The sequence below is a fragment of the Carica papaya genome, chromosome 5 (genome assembly GCF_054855325.1).
Source record: "Carica papaya isolate Zhongbai chromosome 5, ASM5485532v1, whole genome shotgun sequence".
NCBI classification, from domain to species: Eukaryota; Viridiplantae; Streptophyta; class Magnoliopsida; order Brassicales; family Caricaceae; genus Carica; species Carica papaya.
This window is the reverse complement of record NC_142313.1, coordinates 30,296,802-30,315,075: the sequence shown is the minus strand read 5'-3', so window position 1 is coordinate 30,315,075 and position 18,274 is coordinate 30,296,802. Positions and strand designations below refer to the sequence as shown.

The 18,274-nt window shown below is 46.6% G+C and overlaps 6 non-coding genes and 32 pseudogenes across 6 annotated transcripts; all 38 read right to left on the bottom strand.

Annotated features, from left to right (window-relative positions):
• Positions 1-165: 165 nt before the first annotated feature.
• On the bottom strand, positions 166-284 carry LOC148262560 (5S ribosomal RNA; annotated as a pseudogene).
• Positions 285-493: 209 nt separating this feature from the next.
• LOC148262559 (5S ribosomal RNA) lies at positions 494-612 on the bottom strand (annotated as a pseudogene).
• A 206-nt stretch (positions 613-818) lies between these two features.
• Positions 819-936, bottom strand: LOC148262558 (5S ribosomal RNA; annotated as a pseudogene).
• Positions 937-1,497: 561 nt separating this feature from the next.
• LOC148262557 (5S ribosomal RNA) lies at positions 1,498-1,616 on the bottom strand (annotated as a pseudogene).
• A 633-nt stretch (positions 1,617-2,249) lies between these two features.
• On the bottom strand, positions 2,250-2,368 carry LOC148262556 (5S ribosomal RNA). Its single transcript, XR_015820750.1, has one exon. It is a non-coding gene; the product is annotated as a 5S ribosomal RNA (ribosomal RNA).
• A 206-nt stretch (positions 2,369-2,574) lies between these two features.
• LOC148262555 (5S ribosomal RNA) lies at positions 2,575-2,693 on the bottom strand. Its single transcript, XR_015819563.1, has one exon. It is a non-coding gene; the product is annotated as a 5S ribosomal RNA (ribosomal RNA).
• Positions 2,694-3,252: 559 nt separating this feature from the next.
• On the bottom strand, positions 3,253-3,372 carry LOC148262554 (5S ribosomal RNA; annotated as a pseudogene).
• A 209-nt stretch (positions 3,373-3,581) lies between these two features.
• Positions 3,582-3,700, bottom strand: LOC148262553 (5S ribosomal RNA; annotated as a pseudogene).
• Positions 3,701-3,900: 200 nt separating this feature from the next.
• On the bottom strand, positions 3,901-4,018 carry LOC148262552 (5S ribosomal RNA; annotated as a pseudogene).
• A 560-nt stretch (positions 4,019-4,578) lies between these two features.
• On the bottom strand, positions 4,579-4,697 carry LOC148262551 (5S ribosomal RNA; annotated as a pseudogene).
• Positions 4,698-4,903: 206 nt separating this feature from the next.
• Positions 4,904-5,022, bottom strand: LOC148262550 (5S ribosomal RNA; annotated as a pseudogene).
• A 205-nt stretch (positions 5,023-5,227) lies between these two features.
• Positions 5,228-5,346, bottom strand: LOC148262549 (5S ribosomal RNA; annotated as a pseudogene).
• Positions 5,347-5,907: 561 nt separating this feature from the next.
• Positions 5,908-6,026, bottom strand: LOC148262548 (5S ribosomal RNA; annotated as a pseudogene).
• A 206-nt stretch (positions 6,027-6,232) lies between these two features.
• Positions 6,233-6,351, bottom strand: LOC148262547 (5S ribosomal RNA; annotated as a pseudogene).
• Positions 6,352-7,236: 885 nt separating this feature from the next.
• LOC148262546 (5S ribosomal RNA) lies at positions 7,237-7,355 on the bottom strand (annotated as a pseudogene).
• A 205-nt stretch (positions 7,356-7,560) lies between these two features.
• On the bottom strand, positions 7,561-7,679 carry LOC148262545 (5S ribosomal RNA). The gene has a single exon (XR_015820497.1). It is a non-coding gene; the product is annotated as a 5S ribosomal RNA (ribosomal RNA).
• A 911-nt stretch (positions 7,680-8,590) lies between these two features.
• On the bottom strand, positions 8,591-8,709 carry LOC148262544 (5S ribosomal RNA; annotated as a pseudogene).
• A 559-nt stretch (positions 8,710-9,268) lies between these two features.
• Positions 9,269-9,387, bottom strand: LOC148262543 (5S ribosomal RNA; annotated as a pseudogene).
• Positions 9,388-9,596: 209 nt separating this feature from the next.
• Positions 9,597-9,715, bottom strand: LOC148262542 (5S ribosomal RNA; annotated as a pseudogene).
• Positions 9,716-9,919: 204 nt separating this feature from the next.
• On the bottom strand, positions 9,920-10,037 carry LOC148262541 (5S ribosomal RNA; annotated as a pseudogene).
• Positions 10,038-10,243: 206 nt separating this feature from the next.
• LOC148262540 (5S ribosomal RNA) lies at positions 10,244-10,362 on the bottom strand. The gene has a single exon (XR_015819796.1). It is a non-coding gene; the product is annotated as a 5S ribosomal RNA (ribosomal RNA).
• A 206-nt stretch (positions 10,363-10,568) lies between these two features.
• LOC148262539 (5S ribosomal RNA) lies at positions 10,569-10,687 on the bottom strand (annotated as a pseudogene).
• Positions 10,688-11,070: 383 nt separating this feature from the next.
• On the bottom strand, positions 11,071-11,189 carry LOC148262538 (5S ribosomal RNA; annotated as a pseudogene).
• A 209-nt stretch (positions 11,190-11,398) lies between these two features.
• LOC148262537 (5S ribosomal RNA) lies at positions 11,399-11,517 on the bottom strand (annotated as a pseudogene).
• Positions 11,518-12,080: 563 nt separating this feature from the next.
• Positions 12,081-12,199, bottom strand: LOC148262536 (5S ribosomal RNA). Its single transcript, XR_015819539.1, has one exon. It is a non-coding gene; the product is annotated as a 5S ribosomal RNA (ribosomal RNA).
• A 209-nt stretch (positions 12,200-12,408) lies between these two features.
• On the bottom strand, positions 12,409-12,527 carry LOC148262535 (5S ribosomal RNA; annotated as a pseudogene).
• A 204-nt stretch (positions 12,528-12,731) lies between these two features.
• On the bottom strand, positions 12,732-12,850 carry LOC148262534 (5S ribosomal RNA; annotated as a pseudogene).
• A 563-nt stretch (positions 12,851-13,413) lies between these two features.
• Positions 13,414-13,532, bottom strand: LOC148262533 (5S ribosomal RNA; annotated as a pseudogene).
• A 205-nt stretch (positions 13,533-13,737) lies between these two features.
• LOC148262532 (5S ribosomal RNA) lies at positions 13,738-13,856 on the bottom strand (annotated as a pseudogene).
• Positions 13,857-14,058: 202 nt separating this feature from the next.
• Positions 14,059-14,176, bottom strand: LOC148262531 (5S ribosomal RNA; annotated as a pseudogene).
• A 560-nt stretch (positions 14,177-14,736) lies between these two features.
• LOC148262530 (5S ribosomal RNA) lies at positions 14,737-14,855 on the bottom strand (annotated as a pseudogene).
• A 202-nt stretch (positions 14,856-15,057) lies between these two features.
• On the bottom strand, positions 15,058-15,176 carry LOC148262529 (5S ribosomal RNA; annotated as a pseudogene).
• A 559-nt stretch (positions 15,177-15,735) lies between these two features.
• Positions 15,736-15,854, bottom strand: LOC148262528 (5S ribosomal RNA; annotated as a pseudogene).
• Positions 15,855-16,063: 209 nt separating this feature from the next.
• On the bottom strand, positions 16,064-16,182 carry LOC148262527 (5S ribosomal RNA; annotated as a pseudogene).
• A 204-nt stretch (positions 16,183-16,386) lies between these two features.
• Positions 16,387-16,505, bottom strand: LOC148262526 (5S ribosomal RNA; annotated as a pseudogene).
• Positions 16,506-17,064: 559 nt separating this feature from the next.
• On the bottom strand, positions 17,065-17,183 carry LOC148262525 (5S ribosomal RNA; annotated as a pseudogene).
• A 561-nt stretch (positions 17,184-17,744) lies between these two features.
• Positions 17,745-17,863, bottom strand: LOC148262524 (5S ribosomal RNA). Its single transcript, XR_015820748.1, has one exon. It is a non-coding gene; the product is annotated as a 5S ribosomal RNA (ribosomal RNA).
• Positions 17,864-18,072: 209 nt separating this feature from the next.
• Positions 18,073-18,191, bottom strand: LOC148262523 (5S ribosomal RNA; annotated as a pseudogene).
• Positions 18,192-18,274: the final 83 nt, after the last annotated feature.

Sequence of the window (18,274 nt, the reverse complement as noted above, 5' to 3'; positions counted from 1 at the left end):
TCCCCCCTCCCGTCATTTGTTTCCTTGTGCGTGCACTCTGCATCTCTCTTTCTCGTTCTAATATCGATTAAAATGCCCCTGGTTCTTGACTCAAATTTGCGTATAAACCAGTGGACCCTAGTTCCAGTCGCGCGTAACGTCGAACGACCCGTCTGAAAAAAAAAATTAGTGCGGCACGAGGACTTCCTAAGAGGTCACCCATCCGAGTAATACTCTCGCCCAAGCACACTTAACTGCGGAGTTCTGATGGGATCTGGTGAATTAGTGCTGGTATGATCAAACCTATTTAATTTTGCGCTGCAAATACATAAACTCCTTCTCCTTTCTTCCCCCTCCCGTCATTTGTTTCCTTGTGCGTGCACACTGCACCTCGCGTTCTCATTCAAATATCAAGTAAAATGCCACAACGCCGTGACTCACATTTGCGAATAAATCTGCGGACCAAAATTAAAGTCGCGCGTAACGTCGAACGGCACATCTGAAAAAAAGAAAATGGGTGCAACACGAGGACTTCCCATGAGGTAACTCATCATTGTACTACTTTCGCCAAAGCACACTTAACTGCGGAGTTCTGATGGGATCCGGTGCATTTGTGCTGGTGTGACCGCACCTGTTTAATTTCGTGCTGAAAATACATACACTCCTTCTTCCCTTCCCCCATCCCATCATTTGTTTCCTTGTGCGTTCACACTGCACTTCTCCTTCTCGTTCTAATATCGATTAAAATGCCCCTGATTCTTGACTCACATTTGCGTATAAACCAGCGGACCATATAGTTCCAGTCGCGCGTAACGTCGAACGACCCATCTGAAAAAAAATTGTTGCGATACGAGGACTTCCCAAGAGGTCACCCATCCGAGTACTACTCTCGCCCAAGCACACTTAACTGCAGAGTTCTGATGGGATCCAGTGCATTATTGCTGGTATGATCCAACTTGTTTAATTTTGCGCTTCAAATACATACACTCCTTCTCTTTTCTTCCTCCTCCCGTCATTTGTTTCCTTATGCGTGCGCACTGCACCTCTCGTACTCGTTCTAATATCAAGTAAAATGCCACGGCGCCGTGACTCACATTTGCGAATAAACCTGAGGACCATAATTCAAGTCGCACGTAACATCGAAAGAATCATCTGCAAAAAGATGAGTGCAACACGAGGACCTCCCAAGAAAATGGGTGAAATATAAGGACTTCGTAGGAGGTCACCCATCCGAGTACTTTTCTCGCCCAAGCACCCTTAATTGCGGAGGTTTGATAGAATCCGTTGCATTAGTGCTGGTATGATCCCTCATGTTTCATTCTGCACTGCAAATACATACACTCTTTCTCCTCCCATCCCCCCTCCCGTCATTTGTTTCCTTGTGCGTGCACTCTGCATCTCTCTTTCTCGTTCTAATATAAAGTAATATGCCCCGGCACCGTGACTCACCTTTGCAAATGAACCAGCGGTTTATAATTCCATTCGCGCGTAACCTCGAACAACCCATTCGAAAAAAATTAGGTGCAACACGAGGGCTTACCAAGTGGTCACCCATCCGAGTTCTACGCTCGCCCAAGCACACTTAACTGCGGAGTTCTGATTGGATCCGGAGCTTTAGTGCTGGTATGATCGCACCTGTTTAATTAAGCGCACTTAACTGTTGAGTTCTGATGGGATCTAGTGCATTAGTACTGGTATGATCGCACCCGTTTAATTTCGCGCTGCAAATACATAAACTCCTTCTCCTTTCTTCCCCATCCCGTCATTTGTTTCCTTGTGCGTGCGCACTGCACCTCCCGTGCTCGTTCTAATATCAAGTAAAATACTACGGTGCCGTGACTCACATTTGCGAATAAACCTGAGGACCATAATTCAAGTCGCGCGTATCGTCGAAAGAAGCATCTGCAAAAAAATTGGTGCAACACGAGAACTTCCTAAGAAAATGGGTGAAATATAAGGACTTCGCAGGAGGTCACCCATCCTAGTGCTACTCTCGCCCAAGAACCCTTAACTTGCGGAGTTCTGATAGAACCCGTTGCATTGGTGCTGGTATGATAGCTCATGTTTCGTTCCGCGCTGCAAATACATACACTTTTTCTCCCTCCATCCCCCCTCCCTTCATTTGTTTCCTTGTGCGTGCACTCTGCATCTCTCTTTCTCATTCTAATATAAAGTAATATGCCCCGGCACCGTGACTCACCTTTGCAAATGAACCAGTGGTTTATAATTCCATTCGCGCGTAACTTCGAACAACCCATCCGAAAAAAAAATAGGTGCAACACGAGGGCTTCTCAGGTGGTGACCCATCCGAGTACTAATCTCGCCCAACCACACTTAACTGCGGAGTTCTGATGGGATCCGGAGCTTTAGTGCTGGTATGATCGCACCTGTTTAATTTCGTGCTGGAAATACATACACTCCTTCTCATTTCTTCCCCCTCCCATCATTTGTTTCCTTGTGCGTTCACACTGCACCTCTCGTTCTCGTTCTAATATCGATTAAAATGCCCCTGCTTCTTGAATCACATTTGCGTATAAACCAGTGGACCCTAGTTCCAGTCGCACTTAACGTCGAACGACCCGTCTGAAAAAGAAATTAGTGCGACACGAGCACTTCCCAAGAGGTCACCCATCCGAGTACTACTCTCGCCCAAGCACACTTAACTGCGGAGTTCTGACGGGATCCGGTGCATTAGTGCTGGTATGATCGCACCCTTTTAATTCCGCGCTGCAAATACATAAACTCTTTCTCCTTCCTTCCCCCTCCTGTCATTTGTTTCCTTGTGCGTGCGCACTGTACCTCCCGTACTCGTTCTAATATCAAGTAAAATACTACGATGCCGTGACTCACATTTGCGAATAGACCTGAGGACCATAATTCAAGTCGCGCGTAACGTCGAAAGAATCATCTGCAAAAAAATGGGTGCAACACGAGGACTTCACAAGAAAATGGAAGAAATATAAGGACTTCGCAGGAGGTAACCCATGCTAGTACTACTCTCGCCCAAGCACCCTTACCTACGGAGTTCTGATAGAATCCGTTGAATTAGTGCTGGTACGATCGCACTTGTTTCATTTCGTGCTGAAAATACATACACTCCTTCTCCTTCCCTCCACCTCCCATCAATTGTTTCCTTGTGCATTCACACTGCACCTCTCCTTCTCGTTCTAATATCGATTAAAATGCCCCTGCTTCTTGACTCACATTTGCGTATAAACCAGCGGACCATAGTTCCAGTCACGCGTAACGTCGAACGACCTGTCTGAAAAAAAATTGGTGCGACACGAGGACTTCCCCAGGAGGTCACCCATCCGAGTACTACTCTCGCCCAAGCACACTTAACTGCGGAGTTCTGATGGGATCCAGTGCATTAGTGCTGGTATGATCGCACCCGTTTAATTTCGCGCTGCAAATACATAAACTCCTTCTCCTTTCTTCCCCCTCCCGTCATTTATTTCCTTGTGCGTGTGCACTGCACCTCCCGTACTCGTTCTAATATCAAGTAAAATGCCACGGCGCCGTGACTCACATTTGCGAATAAATCTGCAGACCATAATTAAAGTCGCGCGTAACGTCGAACGGCACATCTGAAAAAAAGAAAATGGGTGCAACACGAGAACTTCCCTTGAGGTAACCCATCATTGTACTACTTTCGCCAAAGCACACTTAACTGCGGAGTTCTGATGGGATCCGGTGCATTTGTGCTGGAGTGACCTCACCTGTTTAATTTCGTGCTGAAAATACATACACTCCTTCTTCCCCCCCTTCCCATCATTTGTTTCCTTCTGCGTTCACACGCACCTCTCCTTCTCGTTCTAATATCGATTAAAATACCCCAGATTCTTGACTCACATTTGCGTATAAACAAGCGGACCATAGTTCCAGTCGCGCGTAACGTCGAACGACCCATCTGAAAAAAAATTGTTGCGATATGAGGACTTCCCAAGAGGTCACCCATCCGAGTACTACTCTCGCCCAAGCACACTTAACTGCAGAGTTCTGATGGGATCTAGTGCATTATTGCTGGTATGATGCCACTTGTTTAATTTTGCGCTTCAAATACATACGCTCCTTCTCTTTTCTTCCTCCTCCCGTCATTTGTTTCCTTGTGCGTGCGCACTACACCTCCCGTACTCGTTCTAATATCAAGTAAAATGCCACGGCGCCGTGATTCACATTTGCGAATAAACCTGCGGACCATAAATCAAGTCGTGCGTAACGTCGAAAGAATCATCTGCAAAAAGATGGGTGCAACACGAGGACCTCCCAAGAAAATGGGTGAAATATAAGGACTTCGCAGGAGGTCACCCATCCGAGTACTTTTCTCGCCCAAGCACCCTTAACTGCGGAGTTCTGATAGAATCCGTTGCATTAGTGCTAGTATGATCCCTCATGTTTCATTCTGCACTACAAATACATACACTCTTTCTCCTCCCATCCCCCCTCCCGTCATTTGTTTCCTTTTGCGTGCACTCAGCATCTCTCTTTCTCGTTCTAATATCAAGTAATAAGACCCGGCACCGTGACTCACCTTTGCAAATGAACCAGCGGTTTATAATTCAATTCGCGCGTAACGTCGAACAACCCATCCGAAAAAAATAGGTGCAACACGAGGGCTTCCCAAGTGGTCACCCATCCGAGTACTACCCTCGCCCAAGCACACTTAACTGCGGACTTCTGATGGGATCCGGAGCTTTGGTGCTAGTATGATAGAACCTGTTTAATTTCGCGCTGCAAATACATACACTCCTTCTCCTTTCTTCCCCCTCCGGTCATTTGTTTCCTTGTGCATTTACACTTTATCTCTCATTCTCGTTCTAATATCGATTAAAATGCCCCTGATTCTTGACTCACATTTGCGTATAAACCAGCGGACCCTAGTTCTAGACGCGCGTAACGTCGAACGACCCGTCTGAAAAAAAAATTGGTGCGACACGAGGACTTCCCATGAGGTCATCCATCCGAGTACTAATCTCGCCCAAGCACACTTAACTGCCGAGTTCTGATGGGATCCGGGGCTTTAGTGCTGGTATGATCGCACCTATTTAGTTTCGCAATGCAAATACTTACACTCCTTCTCCTTTCTTCCCCCTCCCGTCATTTGTTTCCTTGTGCGTTCACACTTCACCTCTCATTCTCGTTCTAATATCGATTAAAATGCCCCTGCTTCTTGACTCACATTTGCGTATAAACCAGCGGACCCTAGTTCCAGTCGCGCGTAACTTCGAACGACCCGTCTGGAAAAATATTAGTGCGACACGAGGACTTCCCAGGAGGTCATCCATCCGAGTACTACTCTCGCCCAAGCACACTTAACTGTGGAGTTCTGATGGGATCCGGTGCATTGGTGCTGATATGATCACACCTGTTTAATTTCGCGCTGCAAATACATACACTCCTTCTCTTTTCTTCCCCCTCCCGTCATTTGTTTCCTTGTGCGTGCGCACTGCACCTCCCGTACTCGTTCTAATATCAAGTAAAATGCCACGGCGCCGTGACTCACATTTGCGAATAAACCTGAGGACCATAATTCAAGTTGCGCGTAACGTCGAAAGAATCATCTGCAAAAAAATGGGTGCAACACGAGGACTTCCTAAGAAAATAGGTGAAATATAAGGACTTCGCATGAGGTCACCCATCCTAGTGCTACTCTCGCCCAAGCACCCTTAACTTGCGGAGTTCTGATAGAATCCGTTGCATTAGTGCTGGTATGATCGCTCATGTTTCATTCTGCGCTGCAAATACATACACTCTTTCTCCCTCCATCCCCTCTCCCGTTATTTGTTTCTTTGTGCGTGCACTCTGCATCTCTCCTTCTCGTTCTAATATCAAGTAAAATGCCCTAGCATCGTGACTCACCTTTGCGAATGAACAAGCGGTTTATAATTGCATTCGCACGTAACGTCGAACGACCCATCCGAAAAAAAATAGGTGCAACATGAGGACTTCCCAGGAGGTCACCAATCCGAGTACTACTCCCGCCCAAGCACACTTAACTGCTGAGTTCTGATGGGATACGGTGCATTAGTGCTGGTATGATGGCACCTATTTAATTTCGCGCTGCAAATACGTACACTCCTTCTCCTTTCTTCCCCTTCCCGTCATTTGTTTCCTTGTGCGTGTGCACTGCACCTCTCATTCTCGTATAAATATCAAGTAAAATGCCACGGCGCAGTGGCTCACATTTTCGAATAAATCTGCGGACTATAATTAAAGTCGCGCGTAACGTCGAATGGCACATCTGAAAAAAAAATGGGTGCAACACGAGAACTTCCCAGAAGGTAACCCATCCTTGTACTACTTTCGCCAAAGCACACTTAACTGCGGAGTTCTGATGGGATCCGGTCTATTTGTGCTGGTGTGATAGCACCTGTTTAATTTCGTGCTGAAAATACATACACTCCTTCTCCTTCCCTCCCCCCTCCCATTATTTGTTTCCTTGTGCGTTCACACTGCACCTCTTTTTCTCGTTCTAATATTGATTAATATGCCCCTGCTTCTTGACTCACATTTGCGTATAAACAAGTGGATCATAGTTCCAGTTGCGTGTAACGTCGAACGACTCGTCTGAAAAAAAATTTGTGCGACACTAGAACTTCCCAGGAGGTCACCCATCCGAGTAATACTGTCGCCCAAGCACACTTAACTGCGGAGTTCTAATGGGATCCGGTGCATTAGTGCTGCTAATATCGCATCCGTTTAATATCGCGCTGCAAATACATAAACTCCTTCTCCTTTCTTCCCCCTCCCATCATTTGTTTCCTTGTGCGTGCGCACTGCACCTCCCGTGCTCGTTTTAATATCAAGTAAAATGCTACGACGCCGTGACTCACATTTGCGAATAAACCTGCGGACCATAAATCAAGTCGCGCGTAACGTCGAAAGAATCATCTGCAAAAAGATGGGTGCAACACGAGGACCTCCCATGAAAAGGGGTGAAATATAAGGACTTCGCAGGAGGTCACCCATCCGAGTACTTTTCTCGCCCAAGCACCCTTAACTGCGGAGTTCTGATATAATCCGTTGCATTAGTGCTGGTATGATCCCTCATGTTTCATTCTGCACTACAAATACATACACTCTTTCTCCTCCCATCCCCCCTCCCGTCATTTGTTTCCTTGTGCGTGCACTCTGCATCTCTCTTTCTCGTTCTAATATCAAGTAATATGCCCCGACACCGTGACTCACCTTTGCAAATGAACCAGCGGTTTATAATTCCATTCGCGCGTAACGTCGAACAACCCATCCGAAAAAAAATAGGTGCAACACGAGGGCTTCCCAAGTGGTCACCCATCCGAGTACTACGGTCGGCCAAGCACACTTAACTGCGGAGTTCTGATGGGATCCGTAGCTTTAGTGCTGGTATGCTCGCACCTGTTTAATTTCATGCTGCAAATACATACACTCATTCTCCTTTCTTCCCCCTCCCGTCATTTGTTTCCTTGTGCGTTAACACTTCACCTCTCATTCTAGTTCTAATATCGATTAAAATGCCCCTGCTTCTTGACTCACATTTTCGTATAAACCAGCGGACCCTAGTTCCAGACGCGCGTAACGTCGAAAGACCCGTCTGAAAAAAAATTGGTGCGACACGAGGACTTCCCAGGAGGTCACCCATCCGAGTACTAATCTCGCCCAAGCACACTTCACTACGGAGTTCTGATGGGATCCGGTTCATTAGTGCTGGTATGATCGCACCTGTTTAATTACGCGCTGCAAATACATAAACTCATTCCCCTTTCTTCCCCCACCCGTCATTTGTTTCCTTGTGCATGTGCACTGCACCTCCCGTTCTCGTTCTAATATCAAGTAAAATGCTACAGCGCCGTGAATCACATTTGCAAATAAACCTGAGGACCATAATTCAAGTCGCGCGTAACGTCGAAAGAATCATCTGCAAAAAAATGGGTGCAACACGAGGACTTCACAAGAAAATGGGTGAAATATAAGGACTTCGCAGGAGGTAACCCATGCTAGTACTACTCTCGCCCAAGCACCCTTACCTACGGAGTTCTGATAGAATCCGTTGCATTAGTGCTGGTATGATCGCACCTGTTTAATTTCGCGCTGCAAATACATACACTCCTCCTTTCCTCCCCCTCCCGTCATTTGTTTCCTTGTGCGTGCGCACTGCACCTCCCGTTCTCGTTCTAATATCAAGTAAAATGCCACGGCGCTGTGACTCACATTTGCGAATAAACCTGAGGACCATAATTCAAGTCGCGCGTAACGTCGAAAGAATCATTTGCAAAAAAATGGGTACAACATAAGGACTTCATAAGAAAATGGGTGAAATATAAGGACTTCGCAGGAGGTAACCCATGCTAGTACTACTCTCGCCCAAGCACCCTTACCTACGGAGTTCTGATAGAATCCGTTGCATTAGTGCTGGTATGATCCCTCATTTTTCATTCTGCACTGCAAATACATACACTCTTTCTCCTCCCATCCCCCCTCCCGTTATTTGTTTCCTTGTGCGTGCACTCTGCATCTCTCTTTCTCGTTCTAATATCAAGTAATATGCTCTGGCACCGTGACTCACTTTTGCAAATGAACCAACGGTTTATAATTCCATTCGCGCGTAACGTCGAACAACCCATCCAAAAAAAAATAGGTCCAACATGAGGGCTTCCCAGGTGGTCACCCATCCGAGTACTACTCTCGCCCAAGCACACTTAACTGCGGAGTTCTGATGGGATCCGGGGCTTTAGTGCTGCTATGATCACACCTCTTTAATTTCGCGCTGCAAATACATACACTCCTCCTTTCTTCCCCCTCCCGCCATTTGTTTCCTTGTGCGTGCGCACTGCACCTCCCGTGCTCGTTCTAATATCAAGTAAAATGCTACGTTGCCGTGACTCACATTTGAAAATAAACCTGAGGACCATAATTCAAGTCGCGCGTATCGTCGAAAGAATCATCTGCAAAAAACTGGGTGCAACATGAAGACTTCCTAAGAAAATGGGTGAAATATAAGGACTTCGCAGGAGGTCACCCATCCTAGTGCTACTCTCGCCCAAGCACCCCTAACTTGCAGAGTTCTGATAGAATCCGTTGCATTGGTGCTGGTATGATTGCTCATGTTTCATTCTGCGCTGCAAATACATACACTTTTTCTCCCTCCATCCCCCCTCTCGTCATTTGTTTCCTTGTGCGTGCACTCTGCATCTCTCATTCTCGTTCTAATATCGATTAAAATGCCCCTGCTTCTTGACTAACATTTGCGTATAAACCAGTGGACCCTAATTCCAGTCGCGCGTAACGTCGAACGACCCGTCTGAAAAAAAAATTAGTGCAACACTAGGAATTCCCAGGAGGTCACCCATCCGAGTACTACTCTCGCCCAAGTACACTTAACTGCAGAGTTCTGATGGGATCCGGTGCATTAGTGCTGGTATGATCACACCTGTTTAATTTTGCGCTGCAAATACATAAACTACTTCTCCTTTTTTCTCCCTCCCGTCATTTGTTTCCTTGGGCGTGCGCACTGCACCTCTCGTTCTCGTTCAAATATTAAGTAAAATGCCACGGCGTCGTGACCCACATTTTCGAATAAATCTGCGGACCATAATTAAAGTCGCGCGTAACGTCGAACGACACATCTGAAAAAAAGAAAATGGGTGCAACACGAGAACTTCCCAGGAGGTAACCCATCATTGTACTAGTTTCGCCAAAGCACACTTAACTGCGGAGTTCTGATGGGATCCGGTGCATTTGTGCTGGTGTGACCGCACCTGTTTAATTTTATGCTGAAAATACATGCACTCCTTCTTCCCTCCCCCCCTCCCATCATTTGTTTCCTTGTGCGTTCACACTGCACCTCTCCTTCTCGTTCTAATATCGATTAAAATGCCCCTAATTCTTGACTCACATTTGCGTATAAACCAGTGGACCATAGTTCCAGTCGCGCATAACGTCGAACGACCCATCTGAAAAAAAATTGTTGCGATACGAGGACTTCCAGAAAGGTCACCCATCCGAGTACTACTCTAGCCCAAGCACACTTAACTGCAGAGTTCTGATGGGATCCAGTGCATTAGTGCTGGTATGATGCCACTTGTTTAATTTTGCGCTTCAAATACATACACTCCATCTCTTTTCTTCCTCCTCCCGTCATTTGTTTCCTTGTTCGTGCGCACTGCACCTCCCGTACTCGTTCTAATATCAAGTAATATGCCCCGGCACCATGACTCACCTTTGCAAATGAACCAGCGGTTTATAATTCCAATCGCGCGTAACGTCGAACAACCCATCCGAAAAAAAATAGGTGCAACACGAGGGCTTCCCAAGTGGTCACCCATCCGAGTACAACTCTCGCCCAAGCACACTTAACTGCGGAGTTCTGATGGGATCCGGGGCTTTAATGCTGGTATGATCGCACCTGTTTAATTTCGCGCAGCAAATAAATACACTCCTTCTCCTTTCTTCCCCCTCCCGTCAATTGTTTCCTTGTGCATTCACACTGCACCTCTCATTCTCGTTCTAATATCGATTAAAATGCCCCTGCTTCTTGACTCACATTTGCGTATAAACCAGCGGACCCTAATTCCAGTCGCGCGTAACGTCGAACGACCCGTCTGAAAAAAAAATTGTTGCGACACGAGAACTTCCCAGGAGGTCACCCATCCGAGTACTACTCATGCCCAAGCACACTTAACTCTGGAGTTCTTATGGGATCCGGTGCATTAGTTGTGGTATGATCGCACCCGTTCAATTTCGCGCTGCAAATACATAAACTCCTTCCCCTTTCTTCCCCCTCCCGCCATTTGTTTCCTTGTGCGTGCGCACTGCACCTCCCGTGCTCGTTCTAATATCAAGTAAAATGCTACGGTGCCGTGATTCACATTTGCGAATAAACCTGAGGACCAAAATTCAAGTCGCGTGTATCGTCGAAAGAATCATCTGCAAAAAAATGGGTGCAACACGAGGACTTCCTAAGAAAATGGGTAAAATATAAGGACTTCGCAGGAGGTCACCCATCCTAGTGCTACTCTCGCCCAAGCACCCATTCTTGACTCACATTTGCGTATAAACCAGTGGACCCTAGTTCCAGTCGTGCATAACGTCGAACGACCCGTCTGAAAAAAAAAATTAGTGCAACAAGAGGATTTCCCCGGAGGTCACCTATCTGATTACTACTCTCGCCCAAGCACACTTAACTGCGGAGTTCTGATGGGATCCGGTGCATTAGTGCTGGTATGATCGCAACTGTTTGATTTCGCGCAGCAAATACATAAACTCCTTCTCCTTTCTTCCCCCACCCATCATTTATTTCCTTGTGCATGCGCACTGCACCTCTCGTTCTCGTTCAAATATCAAGTAAAATGCCACGGCGCTGTGACTCACATTTGCGAATAAATCTGCGGACCATAATTAAAGTCGCGTGTAACGTCGAACGGCACATCTGAAAAAAAAAAAATGGGTGTAACACGAGAACTTCCGAGGAGGTAACCCATCACTGTACTACTTTCGCCAAAGCACACTTAACTGCGGAGTTCTGATGGGATCCGGTGCATTTGTGCTGGTATGATCGCACCCGTTTAATTCAGCGCTGCAATTACATAAACTCCTTCTCTTTTCCTCCCCCTCCCGTCATTTGTTTCCTTGTGCGTGCGCACTGCATCTCCCGTACTCGTTCTAATATCAAGTAAAATGCTATGGTGCCGTGACTCACATTTGCGAATAAACCTGTGGACCATAATTCAAGTCGCGCGTATCGTCGAAAGAATCATCTGCAAAAAAATGGGTGCAACACGAGGACATCCTAAGAAAATGGGTGAAATATAAAAACTTCGCAGGAGGTCACCCATCCTAGTGCTTCTCTCGCCCAAGCACCCTTAACTTGCGGAGTTCTGATAGAATCCGTTGCATTGGTGCTGGTATGATTGCTCATGTTTCATTATGCGCTGTAAATACATACACTTTTTCTCCCTCCATTCCCTCTCCCGTCATTTGTTTCCTTGTGCGTGCACTCTGCATCTCTCTTTCTCGTTCTAATATCAATTAAAATGCCCCTGCTTCTTGACTCACATTTGCGTATAAACCAGTGGACCCTCGTTCCAGTCGCGCGTAACATCGAACGACTCGTCTGAAAAAAAAAATTAGTGCGACACGAGGACTTCCCAGGAGGTCACCCATTCGAGTACTACTCTCGCCCAAACACACTTAACTGCGGAGTTCTGATGGGATCCGGTGCATTAGTGCTGGTATGATCGCACTTGTTTAATTTCGCGCTGCAAATACATAAACTCCTTCTCCTTTCTTCCCCCTCCTGTCATTTGTTTCCTTGTGCGTGCGCTCTGCACCTCTCGTTCTCGTTCAAATATCAAGTAAAATGTCACAGCGCCGTGACTCACATTTGCGAATAAATCTGCGGACCATAAATAAAGTCGCCCGTAACGTCGAACGGCACATCTGAAAAAAAGAAAATGGGTGCAACATGAGAACTTCCCAGGAGGTAACCCATCATTGTACTACTTTCGCCAAATCACACTTAACTGCGGAGTTCTGATGGGATCCGGTGCATTTGTGCTGGTGTGACCGCACCTGTTTAATTTAGTGCTGAAAATACATACAATCCTTCTTCCCTCCCCTCCTCCCATCATTTGTTTCCTTGTGTGTTCACACTGCACCTCTCATTCTCGTTCTTATATCGATTAAAATGCCCCTGATTCTTGACTCACATTTGCGTATAAACTAGCGGGCCATAGTTCTAGTCGCGCGTAACGTCGAACGACCCGTCTGAAAAAAAATTGGTGCGACACGAGGACTTCCTAGGAGGTCACCAATCCGAGTACTACTCTCGCCCAAGCACACTTAACTGCGGAGTTCTGATGGGATCCGACGCATTAGTGCTGGTCTGATCGCACCCCTTTAATTCCGTACTGCAAATACATAAACTCCTTCTCCTTTCTTTCCCCTCCCGTCATTTGTTTCCTTGTGTGTGCGCATTGCACCTCCCGTGCCCGTTCTAATATCAAGTAAAATGCTAAGGTGTCATGACTCACATTTGCGAATAAACCTGAGGACCATAATTCAAGTCGCGCGTATCGTCGAAAGAATTATCTGCAAAAAAATGGGTGCAACACGAGGACTTCCTAAGAAAATGGGTGAAATTTAAGGACTTCGCAGGAGGTCACCCATCCTAGTTCTACTCTCGCCCAAGCACCCCTAACTTGCGGAGTTCTGATAGAATCCGTTGCATTCGTGCTGGTATGATTGCTCATGTTTCATTCTGCGCTGCAAATACATACACTTTTTCTCCCTCTATCCCCCCTCCCGTCATTTGTTTCCTTGTGCCTGCACTCTGCATCTCTCCTTCTCGTTCTAATATCGATTAAAATGTCCCTGCTTCTTGACTCACATTTGCGTATAAACCAGTGGACCCTAGTTCTAGTCGCGTGTAACGTCGAACGACCCGTCCGAAGAAAAAAATTAATGCGACACGAGGACTTCCAAGGAGGTCACCCGTCCGAGTACTACTCTCGCCCAAGCACACTTAACTGCGGAGTTCTGATGGGATCCGGTGCATTAGTGCTGGTATGATCACACCTGTTTAATTTTGCGCTGCAAATACATAAACTCCTTCTCCTTTCTTCCCCCTCCCGTCAATTGTTTCCATGTGCGTGCACTCTGTATCTCTCTTTATCGTTCTAATATCCAGTAATATGCCCCGGCACCGTGACTCACCTTTGCAAATGAACCAGCGGTTTATAATTCCATTCGCGCGTAACCTCGAACAACCCATCCGAAAAAAAATAGGTGCAACACGAGGGCTTCCCAGGTGGTCACCCATCCGAGTACTACTCTCGCCAAAGCACACTTAATTGCGGAGTTCTGATGGGATCCGGGGCTTTAGTGCTGCTGTGATCGCACCTCTCTAATTTCGCGCTGCAAATACATATACTCCTCCTTTCTTCCCCCTCCCGTCATTTGTTTCCTTGTGCGTTCACACAGCAACTCTCATTCTCGTTCTAATATCGATTAAAATGCCCCTGATTCTTGACTCACATTTGCGTATAAACCAGCGGACCATAGTTCCAGTCGCGCGTAACGTCGAACGACCCATCTGAAAAAAAATTGTTGCGATACGAGGACTTCCCAAGCGGTCATCCATCCGAGTACTACTCTCGCCCAAGCACGCTTAACTGCAGAGTTCTGATGGGATCCAGTGCATTAGTGCTGGTATGATGCCACTTGTTTAATTTTGCGCTTCAAATACATACACTCCTTCTCTTTTCTTCCTCCTCCCGTCATTTGTTTCCTTGTGCGTGCGCACTCACCTCCCGTACTCGTTTTAATATCAAGTAAAATGCCACGGCGCCGTGACTCACATTTGCGAATAAACCTGCGGACCATAAATCAAGTCGCGCGTAACGTCGAAAGAATCATCTGCAAAAAGATGGGTGCAACACGAGGACCTCCCAAGAAAATGGGTGAAATATAAGGACTTCACAGGATGTCACCCGTCCGAGTACTTTTCTCGCCCAAGCACCCTTAACTGCGGAGTTCTGATAGAATCCGTTGCATTAGTGCTGGTATGATCCTTCATGTTTCATTCTGAACTGCAAATACATACACTCTTTCTCCTCCCATCCACCCTCCCGTCATTTGTTTCCTTGTGCGTGCACTCTGCATCTCTCTTTCTCGTTCTAATATCAAGTAATATGCTCTGGCACCGTGACTCACTTTTGCAAATGAACCAACGGTTTATAATTCCATTCGCGCGTAACGTCGAACAACCCATCCAAAAAAAAATAGGTCCAACATGAGGGCTTCCCAGGTGGTCACCCATCCGAGTACTACTCTCGCCCAAGCACACTTAACTGCGGAGTTCTGATGGGATCCGGGGCTTTAGTGCTGCTATGATCACACCTCTTTAATTTCGCGCTGCAAATACATACACTCCTCCTTTCTTCCCCCTCCCGTCATTTGTTTCCTTGTGCGTTCACACTTCACCTCTCATTCTCGTTCTATTATCGATTAAAATGCCCCTGCTTCTTGACTCACATTTGCGTATAAACCAGCGGACCCTAGTTCCAGACGCGCGTAACGTCGAACGACCAGTCTGAAAAAAAATTTGTGCGACACGAGCACTTCCCAGGAGGTCAACCATCCGAGTACTAATCTCGCCCAAACACACTTAACTGCGGAGTTCTGATGGGATCCGGGGCTTTAGTGCTGGTATGATCGCTCCTGTTTAGTTTCGCGCTGCAAATACATACACTCCTTCTCTTTTCTTCCCCCTCCCGACTTTTGTTTCCTTGTGCGTGCGCGCTGCACCTCCCGTTCTCGTTCTAATATCAAGTAAAATGCTACAACGCCGTGACTCACATTTGCGAATAAACCTGAGGACCATAATTCAAGTCGCGCGTAACGTCGAAAGAATCATCTACAATAAAATGGGTGCAACACGAGGACTTCACAAGAAAATGGGTGAAATATAAGGACTTCGCAGGAGGTAACCCAGGCTATTACTACTCTCGCACAAGCACCTTTACCTACGGAGTTCTGATAGAATCCGTTGCATTAGTGCTGGTATGATCGCACCTGTTTCATTCTGCGCTGCAAATACATACACTTTTTCTCCTTCCCTCCCCCTCCCATCAATTGTTTCCTTGTGCGTTCACACTGCACCTCTCCTTCTCGTTCTAATATCGATAAAAATGCCCCTGCTTCTTGACTCACATTTGCGTATAAACCAGCGGACCCTAGTTCTAGTCGCGCGTAACGTCGAAGGACCCGTCTGAAAAAAAATTGGTGCGACACGAGGACTTCCCAGGAGGTCACCCATCCAAGTACTACTCTCGCCCAAGCACACTTAACAGCAGAGTTCTAATGGGATCCGGTGCATTAGTGCTGGTATGATCGCACTTGTTTAATTTCGCGCTGTAAATAGATAAACTCCTTCTCCTTTCTTCCCCCTCCCGTCATTTGTTTCCTTGTGCGTGCGCACTGTACCTCTCGTTCTCGTTCAAATATCAAGTAAAATGCCACGGCGCCGTGACTCACATTTGCGAATAAACCTGCGAACCATAATTAAAGTCGCGCGTAACGTCGAACGGTACATCTGAAAAAAAGAAAATGGGTGCAACACGAGAACTTCCCAGGAGGTAACCCATCATTGTACTACTTTCGCCAAAGCACACTTAACTGCGGAGTTTTGATGGGATCCGGTGCATTTGTGCTGGTGTGACCGCACCTGTTTAATTTCGTGCTGAAAATACATACACTCCTTCTTCCCTCCTCCCCTCCCATCATTTGTTTCCTTGTGCGTTCACACTGCACCTCTCCTTCTCGTTCTAATATCGATTAAAATATCCCTAATTCTTGACTCATATTTGCATGTAAACCAGCGGACCATAGTTCCAGTCGCGCGTAACGTCGAACGACCCGTCTGAAAAAAAATTGGTGCAACACAAGGACTTCCCAGGAGGTCGCCCATCCGAGTACTACTCTCGCCCAAGCACACTTAACTGCAGAGTTCTGATGGGATCCAGTGCATTAGTGCTGGTATGATTGCACCCGTTTAATTTTGCGCTGCAAATACATAAACTCCTTCTCCTTTCTTCCCCTTCCCGTCATTTGTTTCCTTATGCGTGCGCACTGCACCTCCCGTGCTCGTTCTAATATCAAGTAAAATACTACGGTGCCGTGACTCACTTTTGCGAATAGACCTGAGGACCATAATTCAAGTAACGTATAACGTCGAAAGAATCATCTGGAAAAAAATGGGTGCAACACGAGGACTTCACAAGAAAATGGGTGAAATATAAGGACTTCGCAGGAGGTAACCCATGCTAGTACTACTCTCGCCCAAGCACCCTTACCTACGGAGTTCTGATAGAATCCGTCGCATTAGTGCTGGTATGATCGTACCTGTTTCATTTCGTGCTGAAAAGACATACACTCCTTCTCCTTCCCTCCCCCTCCCATCAATTGTTTCCTTGTGCGTTCACACTGCACCTCTCCTTCTCGTTCTAATATCGATTAAAATGCCCCTTCTTCTTGACTCACAATTGCGTATAAACCAGCGGACCCCAGTTCCAGTTGCGCGTAACGTCGAACGACCCGTCTTAAAAAAAATTGGTGCGACACGAGGACTTCCTAGGAGGTCACCCATCCGAGTACTACTCTCGCCCAAGCACACTTAACTGCGAAGTTCTGATGGGATCCGGTGCATTAATGCTGGTATGATCGCACCTGTTTAATTCCGTGCTACAAATACATAAACTCCTTCTCCTTTCTTCCCCCTCCCGTCATTTGTTTCCTTGTGCGTGCGCACTGCACCTTCCGTCCTCGTTCTAATATCAAGTAAAATGCTACAGTGCCGTGACTCACATTTGCGAATAAACCTGAGGACCATAATTCAAGTCGCACGTATCGTCGAAACAATCATCTACGAAAAAATGGGTGCAACACGAGGACTTCCTAAGAAAATTGGTGAAATATAAGGACTTCGCAGGAGGTCACCCATCCTAGTGCTACTCTCGCCCAAGCACCCTTAACTTGTGGAGTTCTGATAGAATCCGTTGCATTGGTGCTGGTATGATTGCTCATGTTTCATTATGCGCTGCAAATACATAGACTTTTTCTCCCTCCATCCCCCCTCCCGTCATTTGTTTCCTTGTGCGTGCACTCTGCATCTCTCATTCTCGTTCTAATATCGATTAAAATGCCCCTGCTTCTTGACTCACATTTGCGTATAAACCAGCGGACCCTAGTTCCAGTCGCGCGTAACGTCGAACGACCCGTCTGAAAAAAAATTGGTGCGACACGAGGACTTCCCAGGAGGTCATCCATCCGAGTACTACTTTCGCCCAAGCACACTTAACTGCGGAGTTCTGATGGGATCCGGTGCATTAGTGCTGGTATGATCGCACCCGTTTAATTCAACGCTGCAAATACATAAACTCCTTCTCCTTTCTTCCCCCTCCCGTCATTTGTTTTCTTGTGCGTGCGCACTGCACCTCTCGTTCTCGTTCAAATATCAAGTAAAATGCCACGGTGCCGTGACTCACATTTGCGAATAAATCTGCGGACCATAATTAAAGTCGCGCGTAACGTCGAACGGCACATCTAAAAAAAAGAAAATGGGTGCAACACGAGAACTTCCCAGGAGGTAACCCATCATTGAACTACTTTCGCCAAAGCACACTTAACTGCGGAGTTCTGATGGGATCCGATGGATTTGTGCTGGTGTGACCACACCTGTTTAATTTCGTGCTGAAAATACATACACTCCTTCTTCCCTCCCCCCCTCCCATCATTTGTTTCCTTGTGCGTTCACACTGCA